At 39.0% G+C, this 21637-nt stretch overlaps 1 protein-coding gene and 1 long non-coding RNA gene across 2 annotated transcripts in view; one reads left to right on the forward strand and one right to left on the reverse strand.

The window, feature by feature from the left end:
- LOC138127230 (uncharacterized) overlaps positions 1-21637 on the forward strand; it is a 254067-nt gene that overhangs the window by 91576 nt on the left and 140854 nt on the right. The window lies entirely within an intron of this gene.
- Positions 5166-6374, reverse strand: LOC138126796 (uncharacterized). Its single transcript, XR_011157962.1, has 3 exons — positions 5789-6374; positions 5351-5733; positions 5166-5298 (listed from the first exon to the last, which is right to left on the reverse strand). It is a non-coding gene; the product is annotated as an uncharacterized lncRNA (long non-coding RNA).

Genomic DNA, 21637 nt, shown 5'->3' on the forward strand with positions numbered 1-21637 from the left:
TGTATAAGTGGATGAACAGTATGCAAATTCTGTCGGTTTACATATTTCAGACGATAGGGACATTTGTTATACTCTTGAGAGTTTTAAATGAAAAGGTTTTGGGTGAAACTTTTTAAACGACGCATTTTTCCACCTACTCGGGCGCAACTGAAAACTTCTTAATTTGGGTGGATGCATAAATAACGACATAAAAAAATACTGCTAAGTGAGTCTGTCGACCGGAATAATCCCGCAATACACAATAACACGGAAAAACCTCTATTTCCCGACTAGATAACAAAGGAGTCCGGAAGCGTAATTTAATTTTTCCTCCAAAGCTCCTTTCCCGGCGCAATTTAAATGTATGCAACCCGGACTCCTGCATCCTCTCTAAGACTGCTCATCGTCTTTGACGGAAACTGACGGGAATATCGCCCTTTCTTTAATCCGACCTCTTTCTTGCGCCGACCGGAATCCGGAAGAGCGTCTCCGAGATAGGACCGAATCACTGGGATATTTTATATTTATTGCGTCTAACTTCAGACGTATTTATTTTCGCATTTGACGGTCTGGCTGAAAGCGCACCTAGCTAATATTTTTGCAGTTTTATTAAAATACATCTCCACATTTTTCGCCGACGGAGATAATATACGGAGAGAGGAGCTTTATGTTGTTATACTTCAATATTTCAGAACTTCACTTCCCCATTACTTCTGGCGTCGTTCGTAAACTTTGCACCAATTCCACGGCCCAAACGGAATCTAAATTAAAATCTAAATTAATTTCGCGCGTTTTTACCGAACTTCGAGAATTGTTTTCAAAAAATCATAAGTCCAATAAAAAACGAACAAACTTGTGCCAACTTTCAATAAGGAATTTCACTTTCGAAGAGGTATTTTTCTTCGTTAAAACTGGGCGGCGACGAAATATTCACTCATAATACCACGAGTAGGCAAAGTTATGTCGATTAATTCCCATATACGTCAAACGTGCGTGTTTAGCCAATCAGAGAGCTTGCTTTCATCCAATCAAAAATGTTTATCGCGATAAAAACGTCCTACTACTCTGTCATTTGTCAAAAGTGATTAAAATTGCAAGCTGCTCCTGTCAAATTTTCAAATTGTTTTTAATAATTGTGTTTTTAATAACTGTAAGTATTATAAATAAATAATTAACGTTAAAGTTTGTATTCTGGAATTAATCTTGTCAAAAATAACACGACCTAATTTTTATATCTGATAAATTTCCAAATTTTCACTTAAACATTTTTGCGTTAGACAATTTTACTCGTTGAATTTGGGCATTTTTATTCAAAGGGCTAAAGGGGTAAAATTGTCAAAGCAAAAAGTTTTCGTAAAATTGAAAAATTTATCCGATAAAAAAAATTAGGTCTTGTTATTTTACCTTCGATTATTTTTGTAGTTCTGTTACGAATGTTACCCACGCTTGAATTTGAATACCTCGAGTGCGTAGCACGAGTGGTATTCTCAAGTGTGGGGGACATGAGTGAGACGACCACATTTATAATAAATCCTGATAATCATCACTAGTGAAAATAACCGATAATTTTCACATGTGATGAATAATCAGGAAATTTCGTTCTGATTGGTCCAGAAATGACAAATCGTGCATTTTTATTTGAGAATTTGATGTGAGTTGAATAGGCAAATAAAAATATGCTCGCACGATGGATTGTAGTTTACTTTTACATAAGTTTTTTCTAGCTGGTGCACGTTCACTGTTCGATAAATTCTGGATTAAGCTGAAAGCGTTTATTTAGAAAGGAAAAAACTTGCAGATTTGTTTTCATTCTAGTTGCGACGCTTCTGTTACTGTAGGTTTTAAACTTTTCTGGGATCTGTGTCTGAATAGTAAAATTCGTCCGGAATTAAATAAACTTGTTGGAACTCGTCAGCTGTCATACATTCACATTAATTCGGTTTGAAACTTTTATAAAAAATGAAAAAAGCGTGGCAACTTTGTGTGCTGTTAGGAAGATGAGTTCACGTCCTGAGCACATCCTGGATAAATTCAGGACCTCATATAATAGCATACATACTTAATGTGGTTTTCTTCTCAGTAATTAAAACTACACTAGGCATTCATTAAGTATAATTATTTTTGAGTGTCGCCGTCTCCACTAATGGTGCTGGAGAATTTTCTGTCACCGCTTTATAAAGATTAAAGCTTTTTAAAGATGATTTTATCTTTTCTGAATATGAAGTAACTTGATGCAAACAAAATACAAGAGGTGGATCATACTGTTTCATTATTTTGCAAAAATATTTCAAAAGATGTATTATTCAGTTGCTGGAAGTTGCTCCAAGAATGCTTACACCTGCTTCAAATTAATTTGGCATTATTCTCACCTTCTCGATCGAAGTCCAATCTGTATTAATTATCCTCACATATCCCCAGCAACACCTAACACAAAATAAGATCGAAACAAAATTTATAAAAGATCTTGTTTTTTTATTTATTTTAATATTGTAACAGTCTGAATAAACACATTAATTTGAAGAAGAAACATTTTCATCTATTTTTTTAACACGACTACACTAAATATTAATGTTATGTGATAATAATTTTTCCAAGAGCCTAAGTACAAAGTGATCAAAAAGAAAACAAACCAAGAGTGCAACCTCATCTTTTGTTTTATCGAAACCTTTGTCATACCTTGACGTCGGCTGACTTATACTTGCTATGCACAGTTGTTTTATTGGTTGCCTATTCACTCCGTTTCGAAAGCAAATGTTTTCTCTGCATGGTAAAACCCATTTTACCACATATTGTGGGATAATTGTTGCTTACAATTACAGTAAACGTCCTGTTCTAGGTTAACAACAGTACATCGTTGACGTGTCTTTGACATTTCAGAAAAAAATCTACTTACCAGTGGCGTCGAGTTTGGCAATAAACCTGGTGAATTACCCATTCTTAAGAATGTAAAATGTTGCTCTTGTTTATTTTATAGATTTTCTTCATTACCAGATAATAATAATAAAATGTACAACGTTTAAAATTCATGAAGTATGATTTATTGCTTTGAATGCTTATTTGCGTAGAATTTCGCTACGACATGACCGATAATAATTTGCAACGCCTGGTCTGATTTGTTTTCTTTCATTTAAAAAATTTAATCGTCAAGGAACTCGTGTTGTAATGACTAATGAAGCAAATAGAGTTGGCAATTTTAAATTTTTTAGGTATAATTAGTGTATTTTATTCGTCTCCTTATTCTTCATTTTTTCTCAGTGTGCATTATTTATTACTGCAAAATATGTGGTCCTTCTTGAATCAAATGAAAGGGAAACATGTTGTCCTCAAAACCCCTTTTCGAGATATTTAAAAAAAAATTTTTTTTTGAAACTTTCTTATTTCTGAGGATTCTCGAGTGAACGGCCAATGCGGAGCACATAATAAATTAGATAGAAAAAAATATAACCATTACAAAGAAATAACTTTGTTAATTTCGCGAGATTACTTTACGACAAAACCATTTGTGCTATAAAATTCCCTTAAGGCATTATATTTTTGAAATTTTATTAATTGTTTTTATTTGCTAATTTTAATGTATTCACCAGCGGGAAACTTCTGTAAAGTTCTGTTTTGCCGGAAATTGAAATTCAAATCCACGAGTTTATTTATTTTTCTTGTATTTATTTATTTATTTCATTGTTTGCACCACGCATAGTAATTTGTTAAATAAAATGAAGTGAATTATTGTTGATCGTTTGAACAAATACTCTGTAATAAGTAATTAGTAGTACTACCAGTAAATTAGCTGTGATTAGTAGAGCATATAAATTTCGATCGTACTCAATGTGTTTTAGCTCAAAACCAGTTCTACCAATTCTCAGAAACTCAAATCTCAAATTCTCTGTCTTCAAAATTGAGTCGAGAACAAATTTAAATGTTTCGCTTAGATCCAAGGTTGGCAAATAATAATCGACTCTCCGAACATTTCCCTAAGTGAAAAATAAATATTTTTATTTTTCTGTGCCAAAAAATTATTTTTTTACTTTTTACCATGAGTAGCATATGATGTACGGGGTATTTCATAATGAGCCCGACGGAATTGAAAATGCAACCCACAATACATTTGCAAAGCAAACCTCGATATTCTCCGCGTCCATGTCCTGGTGTATTGCGGGTTGCATTTTAAATTCCGTCGGGCTCATTATCACTCGTGAAATACCATTGCGCAATCTTATCAATCATAGCGATAGTCATAAGAACATTTGCTCGCATGCCACGTTCGCATTATTTTCTAACATAATTTGTGAGAAGCGGAACAATTCGTTGGAGCAGTAGTTCCGGCGTATTTAAAAAATACCGGTAATTCCGCGTAAGCAATTAATTAATTCAGCTAATGGGACGTCAGCAAGACGTATGACTGTCTGGCGGTTGAAGCTGTTGTGATGAAGCGTTCCTGGAGTAATTCGGTATGGGGAGTGATAAGTCGTCATTTCAGTAGAGCGATCGGTTAACCGAGAACACTGAAACGGTTTCAGGCGCACATGCATGAAGTAAAATAAATTAGGCGTCTGTCTCGGTGCATTAGCTGCCATTCTAAAGACGCACTTTGACATCTGCTCGACTAAATCCCGCAAAGCTCGCCGTATTCTGCGAACACGTCCCGACCAATTTCTCAATACGTCACAACACGAATTCCTAACAACTTCGATCAATTGCCGCTTATGACGCCTACCACCCAGAGAAATCTGCCACACCTGGTCGCACAAAAAATAAAAACTTAGATTACTTCACAAGGGTAGCAGTTTTCACCGACTCTCCGTGTAAAAGCTAATTCTTAACAAATCTGATTTCTCAAAATTAAATTAAAGCTTTTTAGAGGACTTTTTTATAAGAGGGAAGATTACACCCACGTGCGCAGCGAGTTCCCCGTTTTGCTGTGTCCTCTTGCACACATTTCTTTTACGATTAAATAATTAAATACGTTAGGTTGCATAAAAATAGCACACGTACAGAGTGATCAACAAGAAACCAAATCAAGAGTGCTACCTCATCTTTTGTTTTATCGAAACGTATTTCTATCATTGATCAGCCGCTTTTATTTACTTGCTGTAAACACTCGTTTTGTTGGTTGCCTACCTCTCAAAAATCTATTATTAATTGCCTTTATACATTTTTTGTAATTCATGAATAATAGATTTAAAAGCAAGTTATAATTAATTATTATTTATTATTGATTAGGGAAAAAACACACAGTTACACAAAATTCCTTCATAAGGCACAATCTTGAGTTACAAAATTTTAAAAATTATTATTTTTCACAATTCTTTGTTTTGTTATTTTCTGTAAGTGTAAAAGTTATTATTCTCTCATTTTTGGGTAATTGAGAACTTACTCGTATTTTTCTAGCAATGTTTAAAACATTTAAATTACTCCAAGGTCAAAAAATAAGTTTTCACAAAAACTGCTCAAAATGTTCTCCATTGTGGTCCAGACAGAATCAAACTCGCCTCTCATAATTTCAAAAACCCTTATGAATCTGTCAATTTGTTTAGGGTAATGTGTGGGTTTTATTTCTTGCAACACACAAAGGGAAACAAATTAATATCCTTCTTAAAAATTTTCTGATAAGTGCCATAACACAATTTAACTTGCTGTCTTAAACGCCTTATGAAAGTTGAGGGATGTTCCTTGATAATTTGTCGAACATTTTGCACCATTTCTAAAATTTGAACTAAGGACTGACCTGACTTCTTCTTAATGATGGATTATGATGTGCTAAAATTAGGCACTATAATTTTAAGACATTGATAAACTTGTTGATAACCAATACCATCAGGTTCGGACATCTGGCTTGAAATTCTTCGGTGTAAGGGGGTACAAAGTAAGGCCAGTTTTCATTTTCTTGTTTCACCCTCTTTCGAAAATAATCTAATAAAAATGCCTTCACTTTAATGGTAAAACCCATTTTACAACTTATTCTGGGATAATTATTGCTTACAACTTCAATAAACGTCTGTAAACTTTGCCGAAATCGAAGATTTGTTTTCTAGGTTAAATCACTTAAATTGTCAACAACAACAACCTTGGATTTTGAAATGTGACATTTCAACGAAGCATCTCCGTACCAGTGGCGTCGCGTTTGGCAATAAAGATGATAATTTACTTACTCTTACAAATGTAAAATGTTGCCCTTGTTAATCTTATAAATTGTTTCCCTTATCTTATAATAATAATAAAATGCACAATTATAATTCCAACGTCTAAAATTCATAAGGTATCATTTTTTATTAAATAGCGTTTGAGACCATAAATTGTCTACGCCCATGTTTTCACCGCTTATGTGCATATGATTTTGCTACGACGTGACCGATAATTTGCAACGCTTGCTCTGATTTGGATTCTTGTTGATCACTCTGTACCATATGTACAGACTAAAGTGTCTTTTCATCCCTCATGTAATTGTTGTCCTCGCTGCATTGGTACAGTAAACTTACACTCGGTATCATAGGAAGCACATATTATTTTACATTATGAAAACCCTACGTAATGGAAATTGTTTGTTTTTGTTTACGTTTTCAGGGTGAGACTATCGAACGCGAATCATTAATTTAAAACAATTTGGGCGCACATGAGAATATTCAAAATGTAATATCCGCGAGGTAACAGCTGTTTCCCGCAGATGCAGTATTTTCTTTGCACTATAAACGTTATTTTCCGCGAGTCCAAGAAACTTTTAAAAAGTTTGCGGACGATTTTCTCCAACAAACCAACCAGCCAGTAACCATTAGCATATTGCGTTTCATAAAACCAATACTTTATGCATATTAACATAAGACGAAATGTTCCTTATCTGAACTTTCCAGCGGTTTGTTCAACATGAAACTTCCGAGCAGAATTTGAAACTAGGGGTTCCAATATGACACTATTAAGCTGTCGAAATCGACGACCTATTTTCAACGAATAGACGACTTTGATTGGTTAATGCGATCGAATAAATTTAACAAGCGAATTGGCTATAACAAAGGCCAAATCGCAAGCTCCCTGTAGAAAAAAAGTAGCCAATTTCACGTATTCTAAATTAGGTATGTCACTGGTATATAATATACAAGGCAGGCGCAAGAACACTGCCTTGTGGAACTCCTGCTTGTATGGACTTTTAGTATGAGTAGCCTTCTTTTTGTTTTATTCTGAACAGTCTCTCAGCTGTGTGCAAGAAAAGTATTTCAACATATTATACAGTATGTCTCAGCTAAGACTTTCGAGCTTAATATCTCGGTTATTTGCTAACGGATTTTTATGAAATTTAAAATGCAGATATTTTAGACCGTGAAGGTTCAATAAGTAATAATAAAATTATCTCAAGTTAAAAAATGTAATTTTAACACATGTTTCCTTTATCGAAAATTATGCGCGATTATTATTAGATTGTTAAACATTAAAAAATAGGGGTCTACACAAACAATTAAGTAAATCACTTGTCTGATTCAACGAAAAGATTAAATTTTGTCGTTAAAAATTTAATGTAAAATTTGAAGGTATTTGAGCAGTTACCTTTTAAAACAATTGATGATTAATTGCCAAGCAACATTTTCTACACTCTTTAAAGTCTGTCAAAATTGGGCGCGGTTTATTAGAAACGTCAAATTGTGAACATTTTTTGAAAATACTCTAAAAATAGACTACAGCGGCAGAAATTTCAATATTGTTGAAAAAGGAAAAAAAATGCCTATGGAGAGTGTTGTAAGAACTTCAATGACACAGTTCGTTTTCTCGTGAAACACTATCCAAATGTAGGCTTTACAAAATGTAAGGTTAGGAGAGTCGTCAATTTATTTGAAGACACAGGAAGCGTACGTGAACTAAATTACCTTGCTAAAATATCCCGATCGTGTTTTAGTCCTTTATGGAAGAATTAAAGCATCCAGTATAATAAATTACGTCCAAATGTTGTCTTTAACTTTGTAAGTGTTAGCAAGATAAACGTCAAATATGTCACCTGCGCTTCTGCGAAAAGGGATGACCAAAATTCTGCAAAATTGCGCGTCTGTTTCATACGCGTCTACGTTTTTGCATTTGCAGCCACGTTTAACACAGTTTTTTTGCTTTTTTCCTGCAAACTAGACGTCTTTCAAGGACGAGTTTTTCCCTACAGTATTTTTTATTGACGATCAATTTTTTATGTAAATCTTAATTGATTCAACATTTTAAAAAGCCATGTAAAAATTACGTTTTTATGACTTGGATGATTGCATTAATGGGATTTTATTCTTCACCGTCTAAAATATCTGCATTTTAAATTTCACAAAAATCCGATGGAAAATAACTGAGTTATTTATTAGGCTCGAAAATCTTAGCTGAAACACCCTGTATAAAATGAAATTAAATATGTTCAAATCACTTCTGGCAATACAGCTTAAAATGAAATAAGCGAAATGGTGCCTTCAGGCAATGAACAAGACAACTCCGAATCACTTTTATAAAATTAAAATGTAAGGCCACAGAACACCTTCACGTTTTCCACTTTCATTAAATAACTTGACTTCCATATTCTATACAGTTTATACCTGTTAATGTCTTTTAGATTCAAATAAAAAATTATCATAATTAGACATCCAGTTGTACAATTGTTCAATTTTACGTTTTATAAAATTGTGTATTTTAAAAAATAAAGGAAACATGCCCCTCGTCACCCATGTCATTGCTTCCAACTCTCAGAACACCCAACTGTCAACCACTTGGCTCGGCATGGCAGTCTACAGTATTAAGTGGTACTTTGAAGCCATATCTGGGTCATTTGTGCAAAATAAATTGCAACGACCACAATTACACGTGTTACCTTGTGACAGTACGAATCCTCTTCACGGAAACAACTGGCCTATTCATTTAACAGCGAAATAAATTAAGCGAAGTAGGTGCTGCTGAAAATAAATTAAGAAGATTAATAATGTAAAGTGGTGGAATTAGAATTTTGTATTTTGTAAAAAATGGGACGTAACGGCTTTTAGAGGTGAATCAATGAGAGGGTAGAAAGCATTAAATTCGGTCTTTGCAGCGACACGATAATTCCCGATCTCACACTACCCGCATAACAAGAGCTACAATTACCGATCTGGAATGGGAATTGTTGGCTCATTCTCGCATTTTCCCAGGGTTGTCTCCTGGTATTATTGTATATTTTCCGAGGTTGGAAAGTTAATTACGGGCAGTCACGACGTACAAAAACTAGATGAAGTATTGATTTCACCACTAGTTGATTTATATTTAAGTTGTAGCGTTACGAAACGCCACAATGGCGATTGGCCGGAGTAGGAGGCCACGAGGTCCTACTTATGCTCGCGGGGCTAATAGATCGCAGTTCGAAGACCCGGAACTAGCAGTTAACGCACGGCATTTGGCAACGCGACGCGCCCACCCTGCCTTCAAGTTTTTTACGTCGCTCATTCCGGAAGCGGAAAGTTTCAATTTAGAGTCATTTGTGCCAGCCACCACGGGGGGGCTGGAAGAACACATGTTACCCCCGCAAATGTCAGGCTGAGGTGGCCTCACGCCTCTAGGTTGGCGAGCTGCAACCTATCTTTCAGAACCCCACTTTCACTTTCTCTTTCTCTTCACTTTCTCTTCTTCTCTTCTCAGCGATAGGTGACCGTACGGCAATGTTGGGTCCCTTTTCCTCTTTAGTAACTTGCCGGAAAGTCATCTCCTTCTTTTCAACCCCATCTTTCTTCCTGTCCTTTTTTTGACCTGCGAGTTACGGCAATTAACATCAGGATAGACGTGCACGACTTACCGACACAATACCGTCCAAAATCTGAATTCTCCCGCTCGGTATAATTTCGAGGTAAACAAACCGACGCCATGACGGTCCACCTGTCATGACACGCGCACGTGTAGTACCACCGGAAATGCACATTTTTGATTGCGCAGTACCACGCAAGCGCAGCCCGCCTTATAGCACAACTGAATAAGGTCGAGAATCGCGCGCGTGACGATTTTCGCGATTTATGGGACTGCGGTACCGAGATTAAAAATGCGGAAGTCGGACACTTCGTCGAGAGCCGTCGAAGCGACGCCAGCGAAGCGCCTTTTAGAGTTCGTGGTCGAGTGACCCCTCGCACTATAGAGGGGTGGTTCGATCCAGTTTAGAGTCAATCCCGTTTGGATGAATTGATCCAGTACCGTATCGCAACTCTAGAGTACCGAAAATTTTTGAGTAAAGGAGTGCCGGAAGGACTTCGATTGAGCGCCAAGAACCCCCTTTTTCGCTGAAAGCCAGATCGTTCGCAGGGCGATTCGTAGCCAGATCGTTCGCAGGGCGATTCGTAGCCAGATCGTTCGCAGAGGCGACCATTTTGGAGAACATCGTTCGCAGAGGCGATCGTTTATTTTGAGCACCGTATCGCCAAGGTCACACCGCAAGTCAAAAGGACGCTATTCGAGGAGACAACAGACCCGTCATAAAGCTAAGTCGCCATATTTTTTACCGCGGCATTGCAAAATTTAGGAACGCCTCGAATTTCTCGCTTCTCGCTTTCATAATTTTTGTATGTTCACTAAATTTTTTTGAAACTTTGCAAATGTTTAGAATTTTTTTGTAAGAACCTTTTCATTCAATCTCCAGTGTCAACTTAAAGAAATTTCAGTCAAATTTAACGTTTCGGAACTTCACCGATTTAAACTTTCCTATCAGGATCAATTTTAATTTTTTGGTCAAGGTGACACCCCAATCTTGACCTTGGGTTTCATTAAGTTTACATTAAATAATTAGCTCGATCAGAAGGAAGTCTAAGTTCGGGAGGTTCCTCATCAGGAATCAAAACATCTTTTATTTCGTCGAAGAATATCATGTTTAGTTTAAGATTCGGTCACATGTGAAAGAAAAGCTTTTCTGGTTACGACCAAAGTAGATATTAAGGCCACCAAAAAGTACTGGTTCCGCATCTTTCAATTTTCATCTAGTAGTTACAAGCGAACCATTATCGCATTCGTGTGAACCAGTACCGAACCACCAAATACTGTTCTGTGGATAATTTTGCAGTAACCGAATAAACCAAAATTTGTTTAACGATCAGAAAGCGTTTGCTTTTACTTACCTTCGACGAGTAAGATCTGAGCACTTGTCCCGGCAGCTGGACAAGCAACAACCAGCTCAAGACAATAGCTGCCTGGCGCCCATTTTTTAAAAATCCGAACCCACGCCCTCTGCCCCGAAAAACCCCCTGGGAGCCCGGAGCTGTCACTGGCCAACTTATGGTCACACAAATTTTGACGCCCAGAACGTGGGGCTCGATTTTTTGGAGCAACCACAAATTTTCGTTTATCGTTCATCTTCATTGAGGCTCAGTCACTTTTTTCAATCGGAGCAAAGGGAGTTGGTAAAGGTTTATTGAAAGTTGAATTTTTTGATTGTGTGTTAATGAGAAGCGGAAATTTAGCGGCGAATTCATTGTTTGAGTAGCGGTCTTATCTTGTACCCTCGACGACAAAAACCTTTTCTCGGAATCGACTATCGTGTTGCGCGCTGTTTTTTTGGTAGTGTTTTGACCGGCGTTTTTATTGCGTTACCGACCCGTGGAATCGCGGTGAGTCTTCGTCAAAATGGACGAACAATTCAAGGTCAAGCATTTACTAGCTGACGAGCTGACGTATGAATTGCGTATACGCGGCATCACGACTAGCCGAAACCAGGACGATAAGAGGAAACTGTTAGCGAGAGCTCTGTCCAAAGAACTAGGTCGACCGGACGAATACTTTCTGTCACTTCATGACGCAGAGTATGATCACGACACCGAGGTCCAGGCCATTGAGGACACCCTTGAGAGCATACGCACGATTTTGACAGAATTTGAAGGAACGGCGGAAGACATGATCTTCAAACGGTTGAAGACCCGTCTAACGCACCTTTCATTTCGCATTCGGCGAATGAGACGCGAGCGAGATGCGGAGTATAGAAATGAGGCGTACGCGACATGTTTGTTGCTCGAAGCTGATCTTCACGACAAGGCAGCAGAAGCGAGCCCGGTTACGGTGGAAGCGCCACCAGTCGTCGCGACTACTCCCATTTACGTGCACCCTCACGCGAGATCTCCGGAACCGAAACTAGTGCCAATTCACACCTGGGGCGTATCTTTCAACGGGGAGGAAAATGGAATGACGGTGAACCAGTTCTTGGAACGGGTAGAGGAACTGTCGGTAGCGCGAAACGCAACCAACAGGGACCTTTTTAACGCGGCCATTGATCTCTTTAGCGGCAAAGCGCTGATTTGGTATCGTTCTGTTCGGAGCAGATTGAGCGATTGGGACGAAGTGGTTCAGTTGTTGAAACAGGAATTTCTTCCACCGGATTTCGATGAATTGTTGTGGGACGAAATCAAGGGCAGGCTTCAGGGCAAAAGCGAGTCGATAACCATTTACGTTGCGGTTATGGAGACGCTTTTTGCTAGACTTAGTCGACCACCGGCGGAGATAACCAAGGTAAAGACGATTCGGAGGAATTTGCTTCCATGTTACCTTAACCAGCTTAGCATCACCGAAGTTGTCACCGTACCGGAGTTGATTAAGTTGTGCAAAAAAGTGGAGGAGTTATCGGCTTTGCGGCAGAAACATCGCGCTGCACCCAAGTCATCTTGCGTGTTGGAGCCAGAGTTGGCATATGTTCGGGCGAGCGAACCCGCGAAAGCGAGTCCACGCGCCATCGTCGTGAAGGAACCCTCAGGCAATTCAGCCAGACGGAGTGAACCCGCGAGTTCGTCCTCCAGGTCGTTCAAGTGCTGGAATTGTCAACAGCCGAATCATTCGTTCATGAACTGTCGACTGAAAAGAAAGCAGTTTTGCTACCGTTGTGGGGAGCCAGACGTCACCTTGGCGACCTGCAAAAAGTGTAATCCGTCGGGAAACGCGCAGTAGGGACGCGGCAGACTTGCGGCCGTGCTACGTTCCTAAAACATCCCAAGGCCGATGTAAACGCATCGATCATCGCGAAACGTACGGACACCCAGTGGAACGCTTGGTTAGACGAAGTCAAAGAGTTTTGCAAGCCTTCTCGGGCAAATTCCGCTTCCATTTTCGTCAGCAAAACCAATGACAATAGGCCATTTATCAGACTGCGTCTAAACAATAAGGAAACTGAAGGACTCGTGGATTCCGGTTCGAATTGCACTATAGTTGGTGGAAAAGGAGCCGATTTAATTCATTTTCGCGCAGGTGGAAAAACTTTCCCATCTCGGCTAAAAACCATCAGAACTGCCGACGGAAAACAACATCCGGTAACCAAAGCTATCGAACTAGAAGCAGTGTTAGACTCGTCGAGACGGCGAATTCGTGTCTACTACGTGCCAGATCTTCAGCATAGCGTCATATTAGGGTGCGACTTTTGTAGATTATTCGGACTCAAGATAGATTTCGCGGGTCACAAAATTGAAGTTGCGTCGGATATCGTAAGAGTACCAGAATGTGACGCGGTGACGGAGTGTGGCGCGGATCGGCATGAGATCACCGAGATCATCCGGAAAAATTTAGATTTGTTGAGCAACGACGGAAAGTTAGGGAGGACACACAAAATGACAGTCACAATCGACACGGGAGAAGCATTGCCGATCAAACAACGTCCGTATTGGTGGTCTCCGTACATGCTTGCGGAAGTCAACAAAGAAATTGACCGCATGCTCGAGAACAATGTCATATCGCCTTCTGACAGTCCGTGGTCTTCTCCAATTTTGTTGGTAAAGAAATCTTCCGGTGAATACCGACTTTGCTTTGACGGTCGCAGGCTCAATGCCGTGACAAAACGTGACAGTTACCCATTACCGCGTGTCGACAGGATTCTCAGTATGTTGCGAGGAGCAAAGTACATCAGTTCGATCGATCTCAAGAACGCTTTTTGGCAAATCCCGTTAGATTCAGAGTCTAGACCGAAGACAGCTTTTGCGATTCCCGGCAGAGGTCTTTTTCATTTTAACGTATTACCGTTCGGACTGACAAACGCAGCCCAGAGGCAGCAGTGTCTCATGGACAGAATTTTCGGACCTGAACTAGAACCTCACGTCTTTGTTTACCTGGACGATCTAATCATTATCGCCCCGACATTCGAGAAACACGTACAAGTTTTGAGGGAGGTGATACGACGTCTTCGAGACGCGAAACTCACCGTGAATGCGAAAAAGTGTCAACTTTTCCGCTCAAGTTTGAAATATTTGGGTTTCACTGTCGATGAACATGGTCTAGGTACCGATCCAGACAAAGTAGCGGCCATGGTGAGCTATCCAGTCCCGAAGACTAGTACCGAAATCAAACGTTTCGTAGGCATGTGTTCTTGGTATAGGCGTTTCATCCCTCATTTTTCGACCCTCATGTCCCCGATAAACGCGTTACTTACCGGAAAGCGAAAGCGACAGAAAACGGAGTGGACTCCTGAAGCTCAGGAAGCTTTTCAGAAAATCAAGGATGCACTTGTTTCAGCACCCGTATTGTCAAGTCCTGATTTCTCGAAACCTTTCGTGATCCAAACTGACGCTTCAAACACCGGTCTAGGAGCAGTTTTAACGCAAGATTTGGACGGAGATGAGAGAGTGATCGCGTACGCCAGCCGTTCGCTAACAAAAGCCGAGCGAAATTATAGCGTTACGGAACGAGAATGTTTAGCCGTTTTGTTCGCGTTGGAAAAGTTCAGACCTTACGTTGAGGGCACCCATTTCACGATCGTGACGGACCATTATTCATTGCTCTGGTTAAACCGAATGAAGGACCCAGCAGGCAAGTTAGCGCGATGGAGTGTCAAGCTCAATCAATTTTCATTCGATTTGGTCCATCGTAAGGGCAAGCTCAATGTAGTACCGGACGCACTATCGAGACTACCTGCAGAAATTGCTGCGGTAGACATTGACAGCTTTCTCGGCGTGAACTTGAATGATTTGGACGAGTCGTACACGCGACTTCGCGACAACATAATCGCCAATCCTCAAAGAAATCCATCATGGAAAGTCGAGAACGGTTTCGTGTATCGATTCGTACCGAACAAAATTGTACTACCCGGCAACGTCCCGGAGTGGAAGCTTTTAGTACCGCGAAATCAAAGAACAAAAATTTTAGAATCATGTCATGATGCACCGACATCAGCTCATTTCGGGTACTACAAGACACTTTCAAGGTTATCCATCAATCACTTTTGGCCGAAAATGCGTCGTTCCGTCATTCGTTACGTTCGAAACTGCAAGGTTTGCAATGAGCAAAAAGCACCGAACACCGCTCGCGCAGGGCTTATGGGAAAAGAAAAAAAGGTTCAGTTTCCGTGGCAAATGATTTCCGTTGATTTGATTGGTCCATTACCGACGTCCACGAAAGGATATTCGTATCTCTTAGTGATCGTAGATTGGTTCACGAAGTACGTTGTACTATTTCCGTTACGAAAAGCTACGAGCTCAAAAGTTACAGAATGTATCGAGAACGGAATTTTTCTTGTGTATGGTGTACCGCAATTCATTTTGGTCGACAACGGCAAGCAGTTTGTCGGAAACGAATTTGTAAAGACTTGCGAGAACTACAAAGTTCAAAAGATCTGGTTCACAGCCAAGTATCACCCTCAGAGCAACCCTGTGGAGCGATACAACCGCACAGTTGGCACTGCCATACGAAGTTACGTCAAAGGCGCTCACAAAAAGTGGGATGCCGAGGTGGCAAAGATCGGGTACGCGATTCGCACAGCGGTCAACGAAGTAACCGGATTCAGTCCAGCATTTCTCAATTTTGGTAGGGTAGTACCCTGTACCGGTGAATTTTACGGCAAAGTAGCGGAAAATCCGGAAACCTTGACGACAGCTGATCGCGAAGATCACGCGAAAAATTTAGAACACCTCAAGACCATCTTGCAGGATGTAACCCAGCACCTTCACAAAGCGCACGAACGCAACGAACGCTCGTACAATCTTCGGAAGCGCGACGCTGAATTTTTTGTAGGCGACAAAGTTTGGAAACGCAACAAAGTACTTTCCAGCGCTGCGAAAGACTTTGCGCAAAAATTAGCGCCACGCTACGTGCTGTGCACGATAACGAGAAAACTATCGAAACTCGCGTACGCTCTCGAAGATGAGAACCGCGCAGATCTAGGTGTTTGGCACATGAAAGATTTGAAAGAATTCAGAGGATCTCTGGCAGAAGCCGAAGAACCGTAGCGAGCTTTGCATTTCACTTTTTCGTACCGTTCAATTTTTCGATTAATTCTTTTGTCCTCCTTTGGAATGTTGACGACAGTAAAATTTTACCGTGGAGTTTGTTCAGGAAAAGTTTATTTAAGAACCCCAAATAATGACATTTAACCGGACTTGACTTACATCATACCGCAGTACTCAAGTACTAATTGACATTGAGATTCAGTTTTCAATCGTTTGATACGCGCAGATATCGACAAGCCATTTTCGTGGCGAAACCAAAACTTTTCCAGTGATCAAATTTTGACGTTTTTTTTTGTGAAGACTTCATCTTCGTTTTTTTGTAAAAAGTAAAAGGCAACTGAGTTACCTTTTCCTTTTTCTTTTTGAGGAGGGGGGTAGTGTAGCGTTACGAAACGCCACAATGGCGATTGGCCGGAGTAGGAGGCCACGAGGTCCTACTTATGCTCGCGGGGCTAATAGATCGCAGTTCGAAGACCCGGAACTAGCAGTTAACGCACGGCATTTGGCAACGCGACGCGCCCACCCTGCCTTCAAGTTTTTTACGTCGCTCATTCCGGAAGCGGAAAGTTTCAATTTAGAGTCATTTGTGCCAGCCACCACGGGGGGGCTGGAAGAACACATGTTACCCCCGCAAATGTCAGGCTGAGGTGGCCTCACGCCTCTAGGTTGGCGAGCTGCAACCTATCTTTCAGAACCCCACTTTCACTTTCTCTTTCTCTTCACTTTCTCTTCTTCTCTTCTCAGCGATAGGTGACCGTACGGCAATGTTGGGTCCCTTTTCCTCTTTAGTAACTTGCCGGAAAGTCATCTCCTTCTTTTCAACCCCATCTTTCTTCCTGTCCTTTTTTTGACCTGCGAGTTACGGCAATTAACATCAGGATAGACGTGCACGACTTACCGACACAATACCGTCCAAAATCTGAATTCTCCCGCTCGGTATAATTTCGAGGTAAACAAACCGACGCCATGACGGTCCACCTGTCATGACACGCGCACGTGTAGTACCACCGGAAATGCACATTTTTGATTGCGCAGTACCACGCAAGCGCAGCCCGCCTTATAGCACAACTGAATAAGGTCGAGAATCGCGCGCGTGACGATTTTCGCGATTTATGGGACTGCGGTACCGAGATTAAAAATGCGGAAGTCGGACACTTCGTCGAGAGCCGTCGAAGCGACGCCAGCGAAGCGCCTTTTAGAGTTCGTGGTCGAGTGACCCCTCGCACTATAGAGGGGTGGTTCGATCCAGTTTAGAGTCAATCCCGTTTGGATGAATTGATCCAGTACCGTATCGCAACTCTAGAGTACCGAAAATTTTTGAGTAAAGGAGTGCCGGAAGGACTTCGATTGAGCGCCAAGAACCCCCTTTTTCGCTGAAAGCCAGATCGTTCGCAGGGCGATTCGTAGCCAGATCGTTCGCAGGGCGATTCGTAGCCAGATCGTTCGCAGAGGCGACCATTTTGGAGAACATCGTTCGCAGAGGCGATCGTTTATTTTGAGCACCGTATCGCCAAGGTCACACCGCAAGTCAAAAGGACGCTATTCGAGGAGACAACAGACCCGTCATAAAGCTAAGTCGCCATATTTTTTACCGCGGCATTGCAAAATTTAGGAACGCCTCGAATTTCTCGCTTCTCGCTTTCATAATTTTTGTATGTTCACTAAATTTTTTTGAAACTTTGCAAATGTTTAGAATTTTTTTGTAAGAACCTTTTCATTCAATCTCCAGTGTCAACTTAAAGAAATTTCAGTCAAATTTAACGTTTCGGAACTTCACCGATTTAAACTTTCCTATCAGGATCAATTTTAATTTTTTGGTCAAGGTGACACCCCAATCTTGACCTTGGGTTTCATTAAGTTTACATTAAATAATTAGCTCGATCAGAAGGAAGTCTAAGTTCGGGAGGTTCCTCATCAGGAATCAAAACATCTTTTATTTCGTCGAAGAATATCATGTTTAGTTTAAGATTCGGTCACATGTGAAAGAAAAGCTTTTCTGGTTACGACCAAAGTAGATATTAAGGCCACCAAAAAGTACTGGTTCCGCATCTTTCAATTTTCATCTAGTAGTTACAAGCGAACCATTATCGCATTCGTGTGAACCAGTACCGAACCACCAAATACTGTTCTGTGGATAATTTTGCAGTAACCGAATAAACCAAAATTTGTTTAACGATCAGAAAGCGTTTGCTTTTACTTACCTTCGACGAGTAAGATCTGAGCACTTGTCCCGGCAGCTGGACAAGCAACAACCAGCTCAAGACAATAGCTGCCTGGCGCCCATTTTTTAAAAATCCGAACCCACGCCCTCTGCCCCGAAAAACCCCCTGGGAGCCCGGAGCTGTCACTGGCCAACTTATGGTCACAAAGTAATTCCTGAAGCAGTGAACAGTTTTAATTCTGATGTCCTGGAAGTACAATAAAAACACACAGAGCGACAAGGCATACTGTTGTCAATTAAAAAACTGTTGTAAAAAGTAAAAAGTCTGATTGTTATGCATGCACTATTAATAAATGGAGCCCCAATGGTTCTGCAGATCTTTGGAATGTTATTAAAAAATTAAGAATGAATAATAAACAACAAAAATGCATATTCAGTGCTATTCTTGATCCAAGTGTGATTAATATTTTTTGTGAATGCTGATGCACCTCTGTATTATTAATTAATTTCACTATCCCACCTCCACCCGGCGGCACGGCAATTTTGCCGGAGTACATACACTATTACGGATATTACTATCAAGTAATAGTGCAGTGCTTATAACATAATTACCGGCGTCTCACCTCCACATTTTGACTTTGTTGTGTTTTATTATGTTCTGTGTCAATGTTAAGGAACTTCCTCACGATGTGACATGAGTATAATAATATACCTTTTTGAATTTCAACTACCAATGTGTTATCTAAATCCAGAATTTTTAAATTTTTAAAAAGAGATTGCGGTACTATTCCCGTTGCTGAAATTACATGTGGTAAAATCGAATTTTTTTCTAAACACCAAAGATTTCTCATAGCAACGGAGAGCTCTAAATATTTATTAATTTTTGTGTTATATGTCTGTGTTATATTATGTGAATTTGGAACAGCTATATCTAAAAGATATGCTTGCTTTTGTTGTTTATTTAAAATTATAATGTCTGGTCTGTTATGCTTAATATGAATGTCAGTTAAAACTGTTCTATCAAAATATAACTTGTAACTGTCATTTTCCAAACAACTTTCTGGTGTATAACTATAATGTGGTTGTGTATTCTTTAATAAATTGAATTTAACAGCTAAATTCATGTGTATAATTTTAGCGAATATATCGTGACGTTTTTTATATTCGCTTTGAGCCAAAACGGTGGAAGAAGAAATGATGTGTTCAATTGTTTCCCCTTCAGTTCCGCAAATCCTACATTTATCAATGATCGATTGTAAACCGCATATGTGTTTTTTATAATTTCTTGTATTTATAACACGATCTTGTATTGCAAATATAAAACCCTCCGTCTCAGGGTGAATATTTGATTTCTTAAGCCATGCATGAGAGGCCTGAATATTAACTTCTGGTTGTTCCAGTTCTTTAAAGTATCTCCCATGTAAAGACTTCTGTTTTATAACGGGTGACTATTAAAATTTTCACTTGGAGTTGGCTTTGAACGAGTTTTTATTTTTTCTGTTACTTTAGACACACGCAAGAACGAACGACATATGTCAGTCAGTACAATTGAAAACATTTATTGAAATGTCAAACTTGTCAGTGTCTAAGGTGCAACGGAAAACAAAGAATGATCCATAGCCAACCCTAAGTGAAAATTTTAATAGTCACTCGTTATTTGCTATAGTGTCAGGTATATTTGGCTTAACAATATCTGAAATTATATTATCACTTAAATTTAAAGGTGTGTAGCCTTTATCGTCTGAAACCAAAGCCTTAAAAAAAGTGTTATCACGAGCTCTATTGAGGAAATAATTTTTTAGTGAAGCAATTTGATTATGTAGCAGTATTTCTAAATTTGAAAAACCCCTACCACCGTTTTCGCGTGCTAAATTAAATCTTTCAATAGCAGATTTAGGATGGTGTTTACTAAATTTGGTAAAAAGAACTCTGGTTTTAATGTTTATGTTCTGTAAATTAGTTTTGGACCATTTTATAACACCGAAAGAATAGGTCAGTAATGGAACAGCATATGTATTAACTGCTTTAATTAAATTATCACCGTTTAATTTTGATTTTAAAATAGATTTAATTCTTAAATAAAATTGCTTTTCTAAATTTTCTTTTATAATTGAGTGTTGAATATGATTTGATTGATTAATACCTAAATATTTATAAAATTCTGCTTTATTTAAATTTTTAATGATTTCTCCTTCTTGAGTTATATATTCTAAATGTTCGTAATGACCGCGACATATTGATTGCATTTTACACTTATCAATACCAAAACTCATCCCAACATCATTTGAGAAATTTTCAGTTATTGTTAGTAAAGATAAAATGTGATTCTTTTTTGATGCGTAAAGTTTTATGGCATCCATATAAAGAAGGTGATTTAATAATTATTATCTAATTATTAATAATAATTATATTGAATATCTTACCTTACCAGAAAATAGTAGTTTATTTGACGAATTCTTGTGTAAATTGGGGTTTTTTGACACGAGTGCGCCAGTTTAAAACGCGAGTGAAACGAGCGTTTTAAAGGCCCACGGCTGATTGTTGTGATATCAATAATTATTTTGGCTGTCTAGCAACCTGTCCGATTTTTTAGTAATACATGAGGAGGAGCTTCTGAGATTGGTGAAATTGAAAACTTTATAACTCGGTAATGTGAGCTACAGGAAAATTTATTTTAGTCAGCTGGGGGTCTCTTTAGGTGTCGACACATGCCTGTTTTTTATGAGGAAGCAATTTTGGGACAGGCTGTATAAACCATGCGATAATTAAAAATGGAGTATCCTAAGGATTAGTTTTGGGATCATTATTATTTTCAACTTTTACATCAGATTTGTGTAAACGTAAAATCCATAGGTATGTGCGCTGATGATATTCAAATATAGAGGGTGTAGTTGAAATACGTGTGTTAATTTCAACTAGTGAAAGAACTCGCCAGTTTATGAAACTTTTCTCTATAACATTTTGTAAAATTCGCAAAAAGTATTTCAAAATTGTCTGCCCCCAATTTTTACCAAATAAGTCGTTTTGTGTGATTAACTAGGTTCAATTTTTTGTAACCATGAAAATTTTAATTTTAATTATTTAATTTTTTCACAACAGAAAATTTTCGCCCTTACCCATAGGTATGTAGGTGTACACTTTGATGACTAATTTATTCCAAATTTTAAATCAATTTGTAATGCTTTTTCGTAAAAATGTTATAGAGATAATGAATTAGCGAGTTCTTTCTCTGGTTAAAATTAACACACGTATTTCAGATACACCCTGTATAAATCTTTCTCTGGAATTAATATACAGAAGACAATATCGGAGTTAAATGAAAAACTTGATGAGATGTATCTATAGGCAACAAACA

This window comes from Tenebrio molitor, chromosome 3, assembly GCF_963966145.1.
Source record: "Tenebrio molitor chromosome 3, icTenMoli1.1, whole genome shotgun sequence".
Lineage (NCBI taxonomy): Eukaryota > Metazoa > Arthropoda > Insecta > Coleoptera > Tenebrionidae > Tenebrio > Tenebrio molitor.